Below are 8,442 nucleotides of genomic sequence, written 5' to 3'. Positions count from 1 at the left end.
GTGCATGGTGTGAAGTAAGGTTCCAGCCTCATTCTTTTGCATGTGGATATCCAGTTTTCCCAGCACAATTTGTTGAAAAGATTATCCTTTCTCCATTGAATGGTCCTGGCACCCTTGTTGAAAATCATTTGACCATACATGCAAGAGTTTATTTCTGGGCTCTCCATTCCATTCCAACAATTGGAAATATTTGAACAATAACTAGATAGCTGATAAAGAAATTAATAGTACTTTGTTAGGTTTGATAAAGTTTTATATATGTTATTAAAATGTTTAAATACTAGATATACATTAAAGAATTTATGGATAAAATGCTATGATGTCTGGAAACTAAAAGACACCACAGGGTTGGATGAGGTGGTAGATGGGGCAACAGTATGTGTGGGGATACAGATGAAACATGATTTGCCAAATATTAATAGTTGTTGAAGCCAGATGGTGGGGGCATAAGAACCTATTATATTATTGTCTCTTCTTTTGTGTGTGTTTAGATTTTTCAAAATAAAAATGAGAAATTTTATAAGAAAATACTCTTAAAATAACTTACCCCAGATGCCTACTCATCTCAAGCTTCACATGTCCTTGTCCTTGCCCTCCAAGCATTCACCTCATCCAGTATTCATCATCTTAGTTATTAGATTTTCATCACATGATTGCTTTGTCCCAAACCATGGAGATAGCCATGATTTCCTTCATACCTCACAGTCAATCCATCAGCAAATTTCTCCTAACTCTACATCCTAAACCATTCAACATTTTTGCTGGTGCCTTTCTGGTCCAAACCACTGTCATCTCTTCCTTACTTCAACACTTCAAAACTTCCATACATATTAAACTTCTCTTCTCTTCCATCTTCCCTGTACCCTAGCCCCCTACAAGTCATTCTCTGCATAGTTGCTAGAATAACCTTTTAAGAAATTAAATCGGATCAGATCTGTCCACTGTTTAAAACTCTCCGATGGCAGACCTGTGGGAAGCGAAGACACAGCCTCGGGCTTCTTAATGAGTGACCACGTAGAACTAGACTGGATGGAGGAGTGGGATGGGGAGCTGAGGTTTATTGGATAATCTGGTGGCGGGCTCTGAAACAGATACCAAAGACCTGGGATGAGTGCCATGGAGAGCTCCTGCCAAGAGCTCGGGAGGAGTAAGTGTGCCCCGGAGTGAGGGATGTATGGAAGCAATCCTGACCCGTTTAGGCATCTTGAGTCCTACAAACAAGCCTAAGTTTGGAGATAAATAACATGGGACATGGTCTGTTGTCTTGGAGGCACTTTTTTTCGTGGGACAGTCTCAGATGGATAAGTGAGGACAGGCTGTGTAGAGAATGAAGAGTCAGATTCAGAAATTGTAGGTGTTCTGTTGACTAACTTGAAATCAGTCTCATGTCAGCTGCCCTGCCTGACTGTTGTGTCAGGGTTCTTTAATATTCTTTTAGCCACAGTGAACAATCAGGATAGAAAAACAACACGGGGAATCTGTGCAATATCATAGTGATTGTAAATAGAGACACGTGGACAAGAATGAACCCTGGGTAATCAATTTAGGGAACATTTTTAGCAATAACAATAGAATTCTTTTCACCTAAAACAAACAAACAAACCAAACTGAATAAACTCTCCAAAGGATTTCCTTCACATTAAGAATAAAATCCAGATTCCCCAAACTCCCTTGTGAGCTGGTCCCTGGCTTCCCCTCTCCCGTTTTCTAGCTCTTCTTCCTGAAATATTTTGTCCTGAGAAATGAGCCTCAGCTCAGCCAGGTCTCAGCCCAGGGTATTTTCTTCAGGGAAGTTTTTCTTGACAACCCTCTCTACGTGAAGTTGTCAATTCGACCCCCAGTGCGATATCCAAGTCTGTTCCTTCATAGCATTTATTTTCTGAACTCCGGTTTACTTATTTGCTCACTTGTTTATGATCTGTTGCCTCCCACTCAAATGAAAGCTCTAGAACAGGAACCTGGTCTTAATTGCTTCTCATTCACCTTGGCCTAGAATAGTGCCTGGTGCTTTGGCAGGTGCTCAAGAAATTTGTGCTGAATACATTCATTTCCTTTCCAGGAGACTTCTGGCATTGTGTGAAATGAATTCTGGCGGTTCCTGGAGAGGGAGCCGATCAGAAGTTGGAACACTACTCCTGATGCAGTAGTCCAGGTGAGAGGTTATAGGGGCCATTTCAGGTCCTACTCAAATGGAGAGGAGGAGAGATACTCAAGGGGGAATCAATAGATCTGAGCAACTGATTGCAGGAGGGGAGAAAGGGATGAAGAACAGAAAAGAGGTTTTGACCCAAAATGACCTGGATGGAGAGTGACAGTAGTACCCTTAACAAGAATGGAAACAGGAGGAAGAAGTGGATTATGGGTCCTGTACTAGGATGGGGTACTAGCAGGGAATTAGATATGAGGAACGTGACCTAGGAGAGAGGTCACCGCTGGAGAGACCGCTTGAGGAATCTTCTGCATGAGAGTGCTAATTAAACCTGTGGGGCTGACTGGAAGCTGCCACAGGAGCGAGCCCAGGGAGAGCAAAGGCTGAGACAGACGGACCCCAAGCAAGGCAGGAGAGGAGCAGCGCAGGGAAAAAGGATGCTGCCCCCAGGCTGCTGAGGTTGAAGTGGATTGAATGCTTTTTGGGGGTCATAATCATTCTTTGCTTTTTAAACCTCATCTCTTCTCTACTATAAAAGTTGTTTATATTTTCTTTTTCATCTATCAGCCTACAGAAACTTTTCCAAAAACACAATACAACAAACAAAACCAAAATTCAGCTTTTCTCTACCTCTGCAGTCCATGTCACATTCTAATCATCCTTCTTCATTGAGTTTCCCCCCTTTTCTCAAAATTGAGTCTTCTGCGTATAACCTCATTTTCTATTTATCTTTTACTGATCTGTCCGTTAGCAGCACAATGGTAATAAAATAAGCATATGCCATTCTTGCTTGCAGGGAAAACCCCAAATATTTTCTTTCTTTTGTTTATTTTTTAATTATACAGGTGACGAATAACTCCCTCTTCTTAAAAATTTAAACAATTCAGAATTATAAAGAGTAAAGAGTTATATTGTCCTCAGCATGAACCAACACCTCTCTCTCCAGAGTTGACTATTGTTTACTATTTGATGTGTGTCCTTCCAGAGCTGTGTGTGTGTGTTTAAGGAAAGAGGAAAATTCTGAATTTTAGGCCACAGACTCAGGTGTGTAGGAAATACAAGTTTATTTTTCTAAAATTGAATTTAATGTGTATTTTAAGTCCCTTTATATTAGGTGGTGGGAAGGAAATCTCAATCAGTTGAGTCACACACACACCCTACCCCTGCTGCCCTGTCTTTTCCCAGAATTGCAACTAAATTCCAGGGACTTTGGCAATGTCGAGGTTTTGGAGGTGGGAGGAAAGAGTGAGGTGGTCCTGGGTCATCCATCAACTACCCAACTGGTCCTTGGTTATTCATTCGGGACGTGAAGACGTCCCTGCCCGTCTGGTCTATGCGGGGCACTGTGGTGTCCTTCTTATGCTCAATTTCAAGGCTTCTTGGAGCTGACTCTTCAAGCTCCTCGTGGGCATATAGAAGACAAAGCATTCCTCCCGTGTCATGCGGGATGTAGGAAACTCTTTCAGGTGGTGTCAGATTTTCTTATTAGCCTGGACTTACTACAGACTCATTTGTGTTGCTGTTCTGCACCATGTTGTGTTGCATCGCCCTTGTCACTTCTTCAGGTTTGACCTTGGAGTGAGGGCATAAGTCCCGTTTGCTCATCTATTTTAGGTTTCCGTTATCCCTCCTCTGCAGAGACTAGCTCTTCTAGACCCACATCAGCATCAAATTCTTTTGGTTCCCTTCTGTTTTTTTTTGTTTGTTTGTTTGTTTGTTTTTTTTGAGAATATCTCTTTTTTTCAGGGGGGGTTAATTAGGTTTACTTTTACTTATTTATTTTTAGAGGAGGTGCTAGGGATTGAACCCAGGACCTTGTGTGCGCTAAGCATGTGTTCTACCACTGGAGCTGTACCCAGTCCCGCTATGCTGCCATCATTTAAAAGTGCAGAACCCACCCCTGTATATCTGCTTTATTATTATTATTGTTTACACCAGCACTTACCATTTTCTAACACATCTTATAATTTACTTACTTATCATACCTATTCTCTGCTCTGATGGGACCTCCTCGAGGACAAAGATATTTTCTTTGCTGCCTGTGCTTAGATTCCTGCCAAGCACATGGCTGACCCTTCAGATGGGTTGAATAAAGGTAAGAAAATGGCAGAACCAATACTCTTCCCGCTGTTGGTACAAGTTCTTCATTAGCCATTATATCTGAAAACATGCTAAGCCACACCCCTTTTTGTTTCTAGGTGTTTCCACTGCTGACTCACAGGTGCTCACACATCGCAGGCCAGTTTGCCAGCTGTGGGCATCACTTTGCATCTGGCCTGTTCCTCCCACTCCTCGCTCATGGGAAAGCACTTGGAGGCGCCTCACTGCTAACCTGGCCCTTAGAAAGGAGCGATGTGCTATCTATGCCCGGTGCTTTCCAGGCTGTCTTCCTCCCCAGACCTTCTTTATCGGAGGGGCTTCTTGGTGGCAGTCCGTGGTGGAAGAGAGGGCCAGGAGTCGCTCTTGGCTGCATCTGCACAGCAAGCGTCCCTCTTTTTACCAGGCTATCCTGTTTGGAGCGGGTGGAAGCTCCCAAAGCTTTCAACCCTGGGGCACCAGTTGGTACCCAGGTCTTAAGGGGGGCAGGGGAGGCAAGAAGTGGCTGTAGTCCTCTGCCAGGCTTTGTTGCCCGAGTCTAGGCTCTATCTTGGTGTCCAGAATCTCGCAGGTCACTCTTGAATGAATTCATCAGAGTACTGTCCTTACTCCCTTCTCTATGGAGGGCACAAAACGAGTTTTAAAAGAATTAGATCCTTTTACATCCTTTTTTCTTCTCCATTTTCTGTCTCTTCCTCATCAAACACTGCTCCTCTTCTTTCAAGTGTAAAACGTCTCTCCCATGCTTATGAATATATATGTAAATGTCTGTTTGTACACATCTGTGTTGGGGTTGGGGAGAGCAGGGGCAAGAGGGAAGAAAAGTTACCTGCATTAGCAACCGGCCACAAAAGATGACCCATTATATTAATAATGTTCATTTCTAAGTGAAATATGGTCTCAAGCCCTGCAGATGTTAAACCCCAAACTCATTCCCTCTTCCTGAACTTGCGTATTCTGCCGTTCTCTATAAGACTGACTCCTGTATCCTCTCTCTCAAGTTCCAACTCAAACATCATCTCCTCTGTGAAGCCTTTCCAACTCCCGCAGGAAGAGAAAAAACTAAATAATCACTGACTTGAATGAGTAAAGTTGACTAAGTGAAAGTTTAATGGAACAATTACCTTATTACGCTGGCTTCTCAACATATGTATGAATAATATACAGAAATAAAGTGCTGTGAGAGGATCAAGTAGCTTTTGAAACCACTGGAGAAACAATTGCTAATTGCGGAGGGCTAGTTTGCATCCATCTGAAAAGCTGCAGCATGGATGAAAGAAGGAAATAGTCTGCTTTGCTTATTACCATAAAGACAAATGATTTTGCTCATCTGCCCAGAGAAGGAGCGTGTTGTAGCTGTGGAAGGAAATCCCAAAGTCCCAGTCAACTGGCCAAGATATCTGTTTCTTACATCCAGGAGGGTTCTCCCTACCCCCAACTCTTTTCTTTATTTTTAGTTTATAAAGTTATGGCCATTCATAGTATATGCTGTGGATCAAGAGAAAGTCTTCCACAACATCATTTTTCCTGATTTTTTTTGAGACTTGAATGTATTTCAGACACTGTCCTGTTTAACACAGGTTTGTTAATGTTTTGATAACAATGGTAGGTGGGGAATCTAAAAAAAAATGGCAAAATGAACTTACTTACAAAACAGAAACAGACTCACAGACATAGAAAACATGGTTACCAGGGGGACAGGCAGTGGGGAAAGGGGGTGGGAAGGGATAAATTGAGAGTTTGATATTTGCAGATACTAACTACTATATATAAAATAGATAAACAACAAATGTCTTCTATATAGCACAGGAAATTTTATTCAATATCTCGTAGTAACCTATAATAAAAAAGAATATGAAAATGAATATATGTATGTATATGCATGACTGGGACATTGTGCTGTACACCAGAAGGTGACACATAGTAACTGACGATACTTCAGTGAAAAACAAACAATGGTAGGTAGGATCTGTTGAGTACTCGTGGTGTGCTTAGTACTATTCTAATTGATTGACAAGGATTAAATCATTTAATACTAGAGCAACACCATGATGCGGGTATTATTTTATTATGATGACTATTTTTTACAGACCATCACCCTGAGACGCAGTGTGGTTAATTAACTTGCCCAGGGCCGCGCAGCTGTGACATGTGAGCCCAGGTGGTTTGTTTCAAGAACCTTTGCTTTTCACCACATGGCATTTCACTGCCTTTCTTTAAGAAAACTGTTAATACAGCTATTCAACTTTCCATTTTATATGATAAATACGGAAAAATGCATTTAACTATAAACATGATAAATCTATTACACACACAGTATTTTAAGACTTTATAATGATTAGTCTGGTTGCAGAGGGCAAACGAGCAGCAGGAAGCCCAAACATACCCAGTTCTCATTATAATTAATACTTCAGTACCTCCCCAAACCTCATAGGCAGTCCATTACTTGGTTTTATGTTACCTGTATCTGTTGCCTTCATCCCCTTGTAATGTCTTAGGAGGGCAGGTGTCTCATCTGCTTTGTGCACGTCTGTCTCCCTGATGACTGGGACAGAGCCTGCAATATAGTGGGTCCCTAGAAAAGCAGGCTTAGCTTTTATTTATTATGTATTATTTATTGCATACTATTATGCTGTTATAATACATTATATATCATTATGTATTTATCATTATGATTTTTTTTAAATGGAGGTGTTGGGGATTGAAGCCAGGTCCTCGTGCATGCTAAGCACACACTCTGCCACTGAGCTATACTCCCCCCATCTTTATAGGTATATAAATTGTATAGTAAATATATTATGCACATGTTTACATATTTAAATATTATGAATATGTACATATACATAAATAAAATCTTTTATATATAGAAATTAATAAAAATACTAACAGCCCACCAATATATGTTGAATTGAACACTGATTTTTTGGGGGGAATTATTCTTTACTGCCTTTTGTCTATTAATAATATTACAGTTTTTGTTTTATGTGTAGCTTTGCATTATTAAAGTCTCTTTAGACAATGAAGGCATAGTCAACAGCTTAAGTAAACTTTATTGGACGATGACAGCCGTGTTTTAATAACTACATCCCACGTGGTATTAATAAACACCCATCTTTACCTTGTGTTCTAACCTTGACAAACACAGCGATCCCAGAACTTCTCTGGTCATGCCTCTCTTTCCACCTCTGACTTGTTAAATTTTTGCTTTCTCTTCTGACCTTGCTTGAGTGTCAGTCCCTGTGAAGGCTTCCCACACACGCAGCTCTAGAAGAACACTTTACCTCTCCCTCTGGGATCTTGGAGCGCTCTGTAACTGCTTGCTTACAGCTTTGTCTCCCTGACTGGACTTTGCTCTCCGAGGGGGAGGGGTTACGCCTCAAGCATTTTTGTCACTCCAGTACCTGGCACATAGTAGCTATTCAGTAAATGCTGCCGTCCTGTGAGGGGAAGTCGGACTATCCATACAGTGAGTGGAATGGATGAAGGTAACAATTGCGAAATCCTGTATTTGAAATCCCACGCAAAGCATGATGTTGAAAGTGGTGGTCTACTGGACTCGAACCATCCTTAAAATATTTTCAAAAGTTTGTGTGAGTTGAATTAGCTATAATTTCCAAAGGATTACACAGTAAAGTCTGCTGGTTGAAGCCAAAAATGAAAATGCTCTGTACACTGGGTCAGCCGAAGCCCTTTTCAGTGTTGACAGAATGCAAATGAATTTATTCTATGCGATTAGTAGGACGTGTCAGCAGTGAATTACAGATTTTCCCTTGCAAATTCAGCTCTTTCTTGCTAGTTTATATATAGGCAAAAGTCACATCCAGCATAGAAAACGAGATAAAAATAACTGCATATATTTATAAGCAACTACAGTTACAAACCAGTACATTCCCCTTTTGGGAAAATAGTGTAAAATTCAAGCGTGGGTGGTAGTTGATTATGGAGATCTGTCATCTGCTTGCAGATACATTTCAAGAAAGGCACGGGCTAATGAAATTTATTATTCATCTTCTTCCTTCGAAGGGAAGCCTATGCAAATTATCCAAGGCAGATCATAAGCAAAAAGCACCCACTCTGAACTGCCCCAACTCACAGCTCTTTCTAGGAACAAGAGGTACAGGGAAACTTGGGGAGGAAACATTTGGGTTCCAGGGGAGGACATATTCTTCAGTCTTCTTTCCCTTTGCCAAGTTAGG

General features: G+C 41.2%; 1 long non-coding RNA gene across 1 annotated transcript; it reads right to left on the bottom strand.

Moving 5' to 3' along the window:
• Window positions 1-6,040: 6,040 nt before the first annotated feature.
• Window positions 6,041-7,577, bottom strand: LOC135322476 (uncharacterized). The gene is made up of 3 exons (XR_010383054.1): window positions 7,365-7,577; window positions 6,708-6,821; window positions 6,041-6,083 (listed from the first exon to the last, which is right to left on the bottom strand). It is a non-coding gene; the product is annotated as an uncharacterized LOC135322476 (long non-coding RNA).
• Window positions 7,578-8,442: the final 865 nt, after the last annotated feature.

Source organism: Camelus dromedarius, chromosome 11 (assembly GCF_036321535.1).
Source record: "Camelus dromedarius isolate mCamDro1 chromosome 11, mCamDro1.pat, whole genome shotgun sequence".
Lineage (NCBI taxonomy): Eukaryota > Metazoa > Chordata > Mammalia > Artiodactyla > Camelidae > Camelus > Camelus dromedarius.
The sequence above is the reverse complement of the archived record's forward strand: the minus strand, read 5'-3'. Positions and strand labels throughout refer to the sequence as shown.